Raw genomic sequence first — 13,343 nt, 5'->3', positions numbered from 1 at the left:
AGTCCCTATAATCCGTCTCAGTTGAGAGCCTTCAATTTCAGATTAAACTAGGGGACCGGTGCTTTTGGGACACAAGAAAAGAGTGAAAGCACCCCCTCCAAGTATGATGACCTCAGCCTGATTTCAAATCACTTTAATAGATGCTATTACCGGCCGACTCTCAAGCTGTTTTCATCCTCTTATCTGAATACTTAGTCAGTCTAACAGCTTTATTTGTTGGCAGTCTTCCTGTTTTCCACAGGCTGTTCATAAAACGCTGTATCAGGCCACTTGAACTCAGCTTTACAACACGTCTATGTGTCTGCATTAGCCGTAATCCATATCACATTTTTACACTTCATCCGCAGTTAGCGGATGGGCCTTCCTAATGAGTTGAACAATTGAGTTCTACTCCAATTAAACAGAGAGCAATTTCAAAGGGCAAGGGACGACTATTATCAGTATGCTGCTGCATGTCTCAGCACTGAATGGCTCTCAGATTGGAACCATAATGTCACTGGATGGGGAAAAGGTTGCTAATTACATTGTTGACAGAGATAAGTATACACACAATAATTAATGATGGCTGGAAAATGGACTGGAGTGTGTCAGAGTAATAAGAAATGTTGGAATAACACTGATTAGTGTATGTTAGGAAAGATGCTTGACCACGTGCAGAATGTTAGAGGTAAAATACTTGAGATCAAAGGGTGAATGTGTGATGGAAAACTCATGGCACAATAATAAGCAAGTGCAGTTTTATATTAAAACCTGAAAAGACTGGAGCACTTAAAAAATTATGCATAATCATACATTAAAACATTTTATTTTGAAAGCTGAACATAAAGAGTCTCTGTGAGCTGACAAAGATTCAGTCTCTTGTTAAACAAGCACTTCAGCAAAGAAAGTGCTTGCTTACATGTGGTCTTGAACCCAGCATCAGTGGTTACAGGCTAATCTCTCTGGTTTCTTGTTTCACCACTCTGCAGCTGAAGAACATGTCCAGTTTCCATTTTCTAAGTCACCAAGTGATATTCAAAAGGGATTTTCAATTTTTAGCTATGGCAACTTCAGTCTGACTGTTATCAATCAAACTGGGACAGAAAACTGAAATTAAGCAAATAAACAACAACAACCAATTAAAGATAACGAGTCAATGAATGCTGAAAATAATAAGTCAACAGAAGGTTTCATATCATGCTTCCCCTTACAGGCAAAAAAGATTTCTTTTAACATGTGATTAAAAGTCTATTTTAAACCTTGATTTTTTTCCTAAACCTAACCAAGTAGTTTTGTTACAAAACAGCCAATTACCTATTTTGCTGCCGAAACCTAACCAAACTGGGATAGAAAACTGAAAAAAAACTGAAGATAATGAGTCAACAAATACTAATAATAATAAGTCAACAAAGAGTTTCACATGGTAGTCGCCCTTTCTGACAAAATCTTTCTGTTAGAAAGCCTTTCTAACACATGGTCAATGGCCTATTATAATCTTTTCCTGAACCTAACCAAGTAGTTTTGTTACAAAACATAACCAATTACCTATTTTGCTGCCTAACTCTGACCAAACTGGGACAGAAAACTGAAGAAAAAACTTAAGATAATGAGTCCAGTAATGCTAAAAATAATAGGTCAACAAAAAAATCTCACTTTTCAGCAGAAATATTTCTTTAAGAAAGGGCTTTCTGACAGAAAGTCCTGAAGTCTAACTTCTCCCTTGTGTCAAGAAATCATGACCGGATTACTCCAGAGCTATTTTCTTTCTACTGAACTATACCTTCCCAACCACATCACCAAGCTCGCCAGCTCAGTGGTGCTAACATTACAGCTCAGGACGTCATTAATGTTTGCATCCCAGATGCATACTTCCTTCTGCATCATGATACAGTTGGTTGATATCTTCAAAACTCTGCAACTCATACCAAAACAATCAAGATGGTTATTTTTGATATGGGGATGAACTTTCCTTTAAGGATTCGCTGGCAGCAGTACTTCCAAAAGTATGTTTAAACTCCCACAACTTCTTCCATGTCGGTTTAATCTTAAGTTTTGGAAAATTAGACTCACATTGTAAGCAATGTACATCAGAAGAAATATGATTTTGTACATCCTCTTTTAAGGTGGAATTCTCATGGAGCCCAATAAGCATTTGAGGCTGCGTGACTGAAATGATGTGCAATAGAGCGAGCGCTCACCTCCACAGACCCTCAACCCAATTCAGTTATTGAGGCCAAGACATATACAGAGTGAGGATTATTCCTCTAAAGTGCAAAGCTATTTAATCCTCTGAGAGTGGAATAGGAGGTTATGATAGATCAGATTTGCTGAAGATCAAGCTGTTTACATTGGATATGAGGAGGTAATTCACAGTATCCCTTATGATGGACAGTCTGCTCACTGAAGATCATCACAAGATCATCTCAATCCATGCAAAGTGAGATGAGAGGGAGGTTTATGGAAAGATTTCCTCTAATGCAATATTAACATTCAATTTCCTTTTGATAAGGGTAAGAGCAATATGATTTCATTGGTGAGATTAAGTCCATCCAGATCATTTTGGGAAGGCTCCTGCGAGATAAATGGAGATGAGAGGACAAAATGTAGTTAGACTGAGGAGAACTGAAATGTGGTGTTGTTCTGCCCTCTGCTGCACAGAGTTATCAGTACAACTGAAGCTTCTGCATATCTAATATAGAGCTGAATATTAAAACAATGAAATCTAGCTATTCAATAAAATATATTAAAAAAAAGAAAGAAATGAAGAGAAACTGGTGGTAACGTCTCAGTTTAATAATGATTTTTTTTGTATATACGTCCAGGAGCGAATGGACTGAGCCTTAATGCTTTAAACTCTGAAATTACTGAAATAAAACCACTTCAAGTTATGAAACTAAAGATACTGCTGCATAACTTAATCTCTTAAAATCATAATCTAATGACCATAACTTATTTCTTGGCCATTTAGGCACCATTTGCCTTCAAATATGTCTCTAAGAGAGTTCTCTATGAAAATGAGAATTAATTTCTGATCGGTGTCTTTCTATTGGCAGTTTGTATTGTATTTCACAAACTCTGTTACCCCCACATGGGTTGGTTAAGGGAGAAAATTAACTATATCCAGCTGAAAAATCTCCCAACAAGGATCATCATTAGGTACTCTGGGACTTTTTTATCGTATCATGTGATCTTCCTCTGCAAATGAAGTTTGCCCAGGTGTCATGAAATTGTAGATGTTCTCCATTTTTTGTGAATGTTACTCCCATCACTGCTACTTCACTATGTACTTTTTTATTACAAGGATTTAAATGATCAGTCCAAGTCTAAACATATTTCTGCAACATAAAGTGTGAAGCATATTGGAAAAAGACTATAGTCTATGACAGTGTTCCCCAACCCTGGTCCTCAGGGCCCACTGTCCTGCATGTTTTAGACGTTTCCCTGCTCCAACACACCTGATTCACATGATCAGGTTGTTGTCAAGCTTCTGCAGAGTCTTGATGACGAGCTGATCATTTGAATCAGGTGTGTTGGAGCAGGGAAACGTCTAAAACATGCAGGACAGTGCCCTGAGGACCAGGGTTGGGAAACACTGGTCTATGAGACATGATGTAAGTTAAATTATTATTGCCAGTTTTGATAGTATAAGGATGACTGGACCTGGAGTCTTTAACTGGTGTGCATATTTAAACACAATGATCTTAGATCCATTTAACCATTTATTGAGGGAAGGAGTGGGTAGATGAATTGGTAGAGCAATGGGTGAATGGATGTTTTTTTTCTGCACAAAAAAGAAACAAATCAATAAATTGTCATGCACATCATAAATAAGAACAATAAATAAAATGTTTGCAAGTTGTTTTTTTATATATTTCAAGCCTTCACCAGGATCCTAGTAATAGAAAACATGGGTGAAAAGACACACACACACACACACACACACACAAATATATATAGCCATTTTACTTACATTTTCTATCAGGAAGTCAGAGACACACACTAAATTAAGATGCATAAAGTGCAGACATAACCCTTCCTCAAAGGATATAAGCAATAAATCATCTAAAAAGACATGGCTGAATCCTTTCAAAAAACCTAACTGGTGTAGCACAGCCTCAGATGAAGGATTCATGTAAAACACTCTCACACACTCTACCAGCTGAGCTATAGGGGCTGTTCACTCCCAGCCTTCATAAACCTCCCCTCCTCTGAACTGACAGATGAATCTCTCTGCCCAATTCAATTCAAGCTTGAGATTCAAGCTTGAATTGAATTTAATATTGTTTACTAGACTCTACATCTGCCTCCTATATTTACATTCCTACATATTCACACAGTTAATATACATGTGCTTAATTCATGTTAACATTTGAGCTTGTTTCTCTTCATGTCTTGATTGATTGACTTTATTTGTTTTAGAGACAAAAAATACAAAGGATTACATGTTTAAGTGAAAACACTTATTCCCAACATGTGATTTCCAAGACATTAGAAGACAAAGAAACCACAAAGAAGGCAGAGGACATTCAACATAAACAGTAAACAACACAATCCTCCAAAAACACATTGCCAGAATTTAAAAAAAATCATGTCTGAAATGCAGATAGGAATTTTTGGCAAATTAATTTGCCAAAACATGCTTCAAAATACTGACTGTTTGTAGTACAGTACTTTATCCACATGGTGGCAGTCTTGAGCTTAATTCAAAACCAGAACCCCTGGTAAATTTTTATTAGTGTGATTTAAATCGCACTTTCACAATCACATCTTCTCTATAATAGAGTCAATATATGAAAATCCTGATGTTGGAACATTATGTTCATCTTGACATTGATTCATGCATGTCAGGCTGAAAAAAGAGGTGACATTACAAGCCTTTGAGCAGACATGATCTGATATCTTGATCAATATTTGTCATCTCTCGTCAGTCCTCCGGTGCTCTCTGTGATGAGGCTGTCTGCTGTGGGTTAATGGAGACTGGATTGATACTGCAGCTAAATGATCTGTCCTGGCTCGGGGGCTGATTTCATCTCCAAGATCATTTTTTTCCCCAAAGCCATCGGTGGTTGATCACACAGAGCCAACCAGCTCTCTTTTAGCCTTCACAGGATGAGCAATTGTCATCTCAGTGCTTCAAACTGGCTGAAATAATCAGTATTCAGTATTTGTGCAGGATATTAGTGCTTTATTTGTGAAATAATAATGCTAATTTAACCCCACAAGCCTTTTGATTAAGCAGCTGATTGAAGTCTGCTGTTGATGTCTGTTGCCTATTGAGTGTGACTCCATGCTTTCATTATGATAGATTCAAGTCTGACTACAGCAGCAGAGAAAACAAGGAAGTTACATAATGGAAAGTAAACAGCATTTCATTTCAATTCAATTTATTGTCTGCTGACCTGTTGGCATTCTCTTTAGCATTACAGCTGTAAAATCAAACAGTGAAATTAATGAATTTGTCTGAAATGTCTGAAATGTTTAATCCCTAAAAGACATATGGATTTGATTTTATTTTTCCAAAAAAGGCATTGACTCTGAAAGCTCTTTAACTATTATGCATCAGGATTAAAGGGTTAGACCGATTACAGTACACTCTTAGAAATAAAGGTGCTAAATAGAACCATAAAGGATTCCTTAGCTAGTCCCAATAGGAGAACCCTTTTTTGGTTCCTGATCAAACCTTTTATAAAGGTTCCACTTGAAACTCCTTCAGAGAGTTTTACCTAGAACCCGACATAAAGGGTTATACCTTGAACCATCTGTGAGAGGTTTCACCCACAACCCCTTATGAGAGGTTTTACAGACAGTCCTTATGTGGTGTAATGGTTCTACCTGGAACCCTTTCTGAGGGCTCTATCCAGAACTTCTTCACCTTATAAGGGTGCTAACAAAAACACTACAGAGAACTGAAATTATTCCAGGGGTTTTATCTAGAACCCACCCAAGGGGTTTCTACCAAGAACCATTGTATATTCCAAGCGTTTCATCTAGAAACAACCCATGGGGTTCTGCCAGGGACCCTTTATATACCAAGGGTTTTATCTAGAACCAACCAAAGAGATTTCTACCGAGAACCTTTCATATTTCAAGGGTTTCATCTAGAATCCACCCAAGTGGGTTGTACCGAGAACCTTTTTATATTGAAAGGGCTTGATCTAGAAACCACCCACGAGGTTCCTCTGACACCTTTTTTGTATTCTTGCACAAAGAACCCTTGATGAAAGATTTCTTCCAGGTTTTCCTGGACTTCCCTCCAAAAACACTGATGAAAAGGATTCTTAATGAAACCATCTTGCAAATAACCCTTGACGAACATTTCTTTCTGAAACGTTTCATCAGAAGCAAATGATTTTGGGTAGAATGTCAACCGTTTAGGTAGAACCCTTTTTCTAACAGTGTGGAGTGATGGGAGGCCTGTGTCCCTGGATGACCTTTACTGTCTCAGCTCAGCTTTATAGACCGAGACTGCTCTCTGTCACTCGCTGCCTTCTCTAGCAATGGACATCGGTTATCTCGGGAAGTCGGACTTGACTGCTTGTCCCAGAAAGATTGATGACGTGTGGCACAACACCAGCATCCGTCCACTGCAGCCACCCAGTTCCAGCCCTCACTGCTCGATATTTTCAGCAGGCCATCTGTGGGCAGATTCAGATGCCAGCTCCAGTTATATAGGCAGACATAAACTGTGTTAGCCTGCCTTTGCTTCAGTACCAGGTAACACTTTATTTAAAGAGCTGTGCATAAGACTGTCATTACACTGTCATGAATATGAATGAGTCTTCTATTAATGTTTATCACTGTTATCATTAAGTGTCATTTGGGAACTTATATCATTTCTAATGCAACATTGGCATTGTTCAAAATGTCTTTGTCTTTGTTATGACAACTTGATGAACCAAGCCAACATAACCTGTCAGTGTCTTTGTCATGACAACATGACATTATCAGACTTAAAGAAAGTGTTTAGCTTTATGTGGTTGGTTATGACTCTGGCTGTCATAAGACCATTAAAAGCGGGTCATAAATATTTTCCTCGACTTCAAGTAGTATTACATTTTGGACTTGTCAAATAGATGTTATTAAGCAGTTTAAAGAGTACAGTATCAGTTTGATATAACAAAGACACTGACAGAGTGTGTTTGTCTTGTCATAACAAAGACACTAATAGATTATGATGTTATGATGTCTTGTTTAATGTCACGTTGTCATAACAAAGACATTGATAGGTTATGATGTCTTGGTTAATGTCAACTTGTCATAACAAGATAGCTCAAACAATTTAAACTTTGCATTATAAATGACATAATTCACCAAATGACACCTAAAGATAACAGTCATGAATATTCAAGACTCCTTCATGTTCATGACAGGTGCCACTATGACAGTGTAATGACAGTCTTATGCACTCCCCTTCAAATAAAGAGTTACCCAACATTATCTCACCAGCTTTTTATTTCTTTCTGCTTCATCTTTCGTATTGACGTCACCCCCTTCCTGTGAAGTGTCAGGTACTTGGTTTGCAATTAAAAACCATCACATCTTTTCTTTTATGAGATACTGCTGCTGGCACAAGATGGCGGTTTTGAGGAACGCCTAGAGCAAAAAAAAAAAAAAAAAAAAAAAAAGGGGGAAAAAAGTGTCCAGTCTGTACTTATCAAGAGAAGAGAAACATGAACAGATAGACAGAGCTGCCTTGTTGCTTGAGAGTGATAAGTGAAGCCAGAAGATGAGGCTGTGAGGCCCTTATCAGTCCAGAGTGTGTCCTGGCACAGAGAGAGGCATGTTGCTGTGCGACAAAGGTGTGAGGGCAGATAAGCATGTATGTGTGAAATGCTTCAAAGATGAGCTTAACTCTGATATTAAAGTGGAGTTTGAAAGGAAAAGGGAGCGAGAGGGAGAGAGGGATGGATGCCGACATCTGTTGTGCTGTAGGGATGTCTTCATTTCCACATGCACGCTGAAAAGTGCTATGGAAAAACCTGTTTGGAATACATATTTGTCCTGATCAAAATCCTGCTGTGAAAGTAACCAAATATTGACTGCTAAATGTACTTGAAGTATCAAAGGTAAAGGTATTCATCCTGCATTAAAAAATGCCCCCGTCACTGATATATTATAATAATTTACATTATTACAGATCTTGTAGCTAACTACACTTATGAAATCTGTTAGTGAGACTAATCGTTTTAGCTGACAAAATCCAGCGTCCTCAGCTCAAAATGAGAAGCCCTCTTGACCTTGTGTTTCAAAAATTACTGCCAGTTTCAATGATAAATTTGCCACCATTATCACTGTAAACTGCATATGCGCAGTGTGAGAATGGAAAGCTTGACAGACATAGTAAAAGTAACTGTACTTCAGTACAGCGCTTGAATATGTGTACTTCCACCAATTAAGCTAACAGTTCTTCTAGATTAACAATAGTTGCAAATGAATAATCTGTTATTATTTGGTAAATATATTATGTTGTTTTATTGGACATCAGATGAACAGAATCATTTCAACCCAACCAGATGGCCGACCCGGCCATCCTTGAGTCTGGTTCTGCTCGAGGTCTCTGCCTCTTAATAGGGACTTTTTTTCTCATTGCCTTAGTGTTTGCTCTTGGTGGGAATTGTTGGATTTCTGTAAATAATATAATAAAGAGTATGTTCTCTACGAAAAATGGCCTGAGATAACTTTTGTTATGATTTGGCCTTGACTAAGTGATGTACTATGTTATAGTTGTTTCATATTATATTCAATGTATATCAATAACATTACAACTGAGAAATTGTACAATTAACCCAAATTGTGAACACAATAGCTGCAGGACATTTGTGTGAAACAAGTTTCAGATGAATTTTGAGCAGATTATTTCCTGTAAATATTGCATCAGAGATGAGTTTTCCTGATATTCTTTAGAAAACTTTAACAGAATTCTCTGTCTGTATTGTGTACTTTTTAAATTTTTAATAATCATACATACTTAATAGGCTTCTTTTTTTTTATAAATTCAGTGTTTTCTTTACCCTGACCCATGGCCATTGTTCTTTTAGCTCTTTGATTGTTTTAATTGCATATTTTTTCATGCAGAATGAGGCAGTTAAGCAGAGACTGAAGGCTCTGTGAATATTAGCTCGGGTTCAGATTAGTAGACTGATGGGAACCTAAAAACTAAGAAGTCTTTCATATTGTTCTGATGTTAAGAAATACTCAATTATTTACTCACTTTGTGCAAGTATTTTCTTTGTCTTACAAAAGGCATGTCGACATAATTTCTTCAGACAGACTTAAATCTAGAAGATTTTAGAAATTAATCCGTCCATGCTGTACCTGTCAGTGGAGAGTTTTGGGGAGCTGGAGCCTATCCCAGCATTCACTGGATAAGAGGTGCACCCTTGGGTCACCAGCTCATTAAATTAATATGTGTGTCAAATCAAATTAACACACTGGCTGGAGTGAAAACTTCTGGATTTGGCTCTGAACGTGTTAGAATAACAGCGTCTGAAAGTCGTGGTGTGTTGAAATGCTGAGGTAGTACTATTATAAGCTCATTATTATTCATATCTGCATATAAACTGTTGAAATCTCAAAGGGCATCAGTCATGAGTTTCATTCCATCCATCAGTGGTGCTGCTGTTGACCTAGAAAGTGTCCCTGGAATAATCAAATATACATTAAATATATCTGCCTGCATGGAAAATGATCTCTGGATGAACTTCAAACAGCATCCCGGTGTCTCTAATCTACCAAATTAACCATGCGGTTCTGATTTAAGATCAGTCAAACAATACAGAGCCAAGAGGTTTTTTTCCACTTTCATAAGATAAACACTATTTCCCTAACAGATTGAAATTTCATGACAGTTCTCACACTCCTCCTTCACATCCTCTCATTGTGCTTTTGGGCGCTGAGTTGAAAATGTGTCTGCTGAATGGTACCCTTTATTTTTCTATTCTCTTCACAGGGGAAATTCCTTGATAGTTTTCCAGGATTTTTATTTTTTCTGTAAAATGTCACAAAAATGAAAGCATAATGCCTACATTCACAGCTTTTTCTGACTGTAATTGTTGCAGCCACTTCAAATAAATCCTCTTTTGCAGAGGCATGGCACAAACTGAAGATATTTCTAATGCATTTATTGTCCATGAGTAGTGACAGGTATTTCATCACAGCAACGACAAGAATCTGAGAACGCCTTTCAGTCGCATGAACAGTCAAGAGCATCATGCTCTTTATTAATGCAGCACTCAGCACTAATGTCTTTTTGTCTTTCCCCTCCCTCACAGTTTCTTATCCATTTTGTTTCAGTCCATTCATCATCGTTTTTCCTCTACAAATGTGTTTCTCTCTTTAGTTCCATGTGCAAAGGCCCATTCATTTTCTTTTTTTGGTCATTTGCTAGATGTGACAGGTTGGGGTATGACTTTGTCAAACTTCAGAAAAAAAACAGTTATGGTTAATTTTAGATACAAGGATTATATTTAGAAGCACTGACTATACTGACTAATAATCTTTTTAAGGCCATGTTCACACCAGACTTGTGTCAACTAAACTGTTCGTTGTGAGAACGGTCATAGTCAACCGTGATTTCTTTGTCATTGCATTTGTTGTTATTGTCTGTTTGTTAATATTAATGTTATTAAAATTAGGCTATAATACTCATGAGGCTCATAAATTCTTGGGCTACTGGGTCAGCTAAGTCAACGTAGCGACATACAGGCAATACATAACATTATAGGTTGAGTTTCTTGTCTTATTTATTCGCTAATTTATCAAACTGTAGTTCAGGTACTGGTGTCTAAAAACTGTACTGAGAGGAAAGAGGAAGAGAAGAAAGCAGCAGTAAGGACAGGACATCATGGCCAATGTGGCCTCAGGGCCGATGATTTTTTGAGGGGCATGAGGCCAAATTGATGGGGCACAGTGGCCATGGCCTTCATGGTCTTCGTGGCATCAATGAAATTCCTGCCTTGATGAGCTCATTTTGAACCAATCATGGAAAGTGTACCACTGTATGTGTGATTTCATTGGTTAAAAAAACACTTTCTTTTGTTTTGGTGACTGGTGAACTAGTAGCATGTGTGCTACCAAAATGTCAGCAGGAGACAAACCTGGATGTCTCATTTCATTTCAGCTCAGTGTGAGAGTTGCAAGTCACATTTCTCTTTCTCCTGTTTTCTCTCCTTCCCCCTGTGCTTCAATAATGAATGGAGTGTTACAGCGATATGACCTGAGTTGACAGCAGTTCCTCTCTGTGAATTCAGCTCAGTACTTTTGCAGCTTCTGACTGAATCTCTGTGGTTTGAAGCTCAGTTTGGCTCCTGCCTTCCTCTTGTTGCATTCAGGTATCTTACTGTTTCATGTTCTTTCTGGTGAAGACTAAAGGATTTGTTCCTGCTGATGAAAACGCAGCATTTCTGATTTTGCTGCTTCATAATAAAAGCTTTTAAACAACAAAACAACAATGTGAAGAATTTATTGGAAATGAAACATCCATCATGTTACGGCTGGACATAAAGCAAGTGCGTCATATATACTTTTACAGTTTCTGGACCATTTGAGTTTTGCCTTTGTGGACGCAAATCAGATGAGTTGGAAAATTGAAACGATGTATCACCCTGGCATTGGTGTGAATCAGGAACCAGACTACTCTCACGCAATCTGCTGTATATAGTAATACCCACACTAAAACTGTATTAACACAAAGGTATGTAATGAAATATTCGCAGAAGTTTAAATTCAACCTGCTGCTGCCTCTTGGAAACTTTTTATTCACATGGGGGCGGATGACTAATAAAATCAGTTTGCTTCTGGTGGTCTGAGCCAGCTATGGATGCTGTGAGGGAGAGTGCGGGCAGGCGTGGGTGAAGCTTCCTATCTATTGAGGGAGAGAAAACACATGCAGTGCTGCACTCGCTCGCAGAGTGAGCCCACTTCAGCACCCCATACAGCTCCCATTGATGAGAGCAGCACTTTTCGCCTCCGTCTCCCCCATCGAGCCACATGCATTAGAGACTTGCTTGAAGGGAAGCTGCAAAAGAGAAAGGTGGACAAATATAGGAGAGGTCAGGCTGTGCAGGCTTTCCAGTAAGACTTGCTTACCTTGCCATCTGCTCCATTTATCCTGGTGCAGTGAATGATAAGGTATATATGTAGGAAGTCTTTCCTTCTCCGCTTTTTGAGCTCAGTATGTGATCAATGCTGTCTGCGAGTTGAACCTGAAGGGCACGGAGTGGTTTAGGATGCCATGGCTCTGGAGGCTAATGTTCTGATTGGATGGCAGGTGGGGCAAGACAACGGGACGTGCACGATGGTCCGCCAAGTCCTGCAGGGGAATAAAGTGCTGCTCTCATTTTGTTCTGACATCCTGACTTTAGAAAGCAGGCATTGTTCTGACACTCACAGCACTCTGGCAGCTAAAGTCACCTCGGGGCCAGACAGTGAGTGATGCCAGAAGACGGTGAAGAGCCATGCCAGTTACAGCAGAAGCTGTAGTCAATATAACGCCCTGTGATCGACAATATGCTCTGACAGGTTTCTCTAACCACACAATCCATGTCTTGTTCAGTTGTTCCCAACCTTTGTTGTCTGATGTACCTGTCAGCCCCATCACTTGAGCTCAATTAGCCCTTCATCGACCCATCAAATATTACTGGTTAGATTAAATGGATGTTATCTAACAAGATTAAAAGTGAATCTTGTTACAATTTTTTTTCATACAGTCAAATTTTCATTGTACAGGTTGCTGTGCTCAAGTTTGTGCAGCTTCTACGTTCAACTGTTTATCTATTGCTTTTAGGTAACTATTCAAATATTCACTGTTTTTCACTGTTTCAACTGTTTATTACCAGACAGTTTCAGCCGTTACTTTTAGCTATTTCAGCTATTCATTACTTTTAGCTTAATTATTCCTAACTTTTAAACTAGCTTTAAACTAGCTTATAATTTCAACTGTTTATTACCTTTAACTAACTATTACAATATTACTTTCAGCTGACTATTTCAGCTGTGCACCCATCAGTTTTAGCTAACCAATTCAACTGTTAATCCATTACTGTTAGCTGTTTCAGCTATTCATAACTTCTAGCTAAAATTTTTAACTGTTTATTCTTAACTTTTAAGTTAGCTTACTATTATCTTTATCCATTACTTTTAGCTAATAATTTCAGCTGTTTATCCTTTACTGTTAGAGGAAGCTGTTTCAACTGTTTATCCATTAGGCTGCAGCTATAAAGGCAAAGTCACATCCCTTCTGGTGGAAGAAAAAACTTTAGTCCGTGGACTATTACATTTTTGATCCCATTGAATTGTGTCACAAATCAGACATATGATGTTTGTCAATTTAAAAGATAATTTTTATATTTACATTTTATATTTTA

This window comes from Lutjanus erythropterus, chromosome 18, assembly GCF_056507025.1.
Source record: "Lutjanus erythropterus isolate fLutEry1 chromosome 18, fLutEry1.hap2, whole genome shotgun sequence".
Taxonomy (NCBI): domain Eukaryota; kingdom Metazoa; phylum Chordata; class Actinopteri; order Lutjaniformes; family Lutjanidae; genus Lutjanus; species Lutjanus erythropterus.
This window is presented reverse-complemented; position numbering follows the sequence as displayed.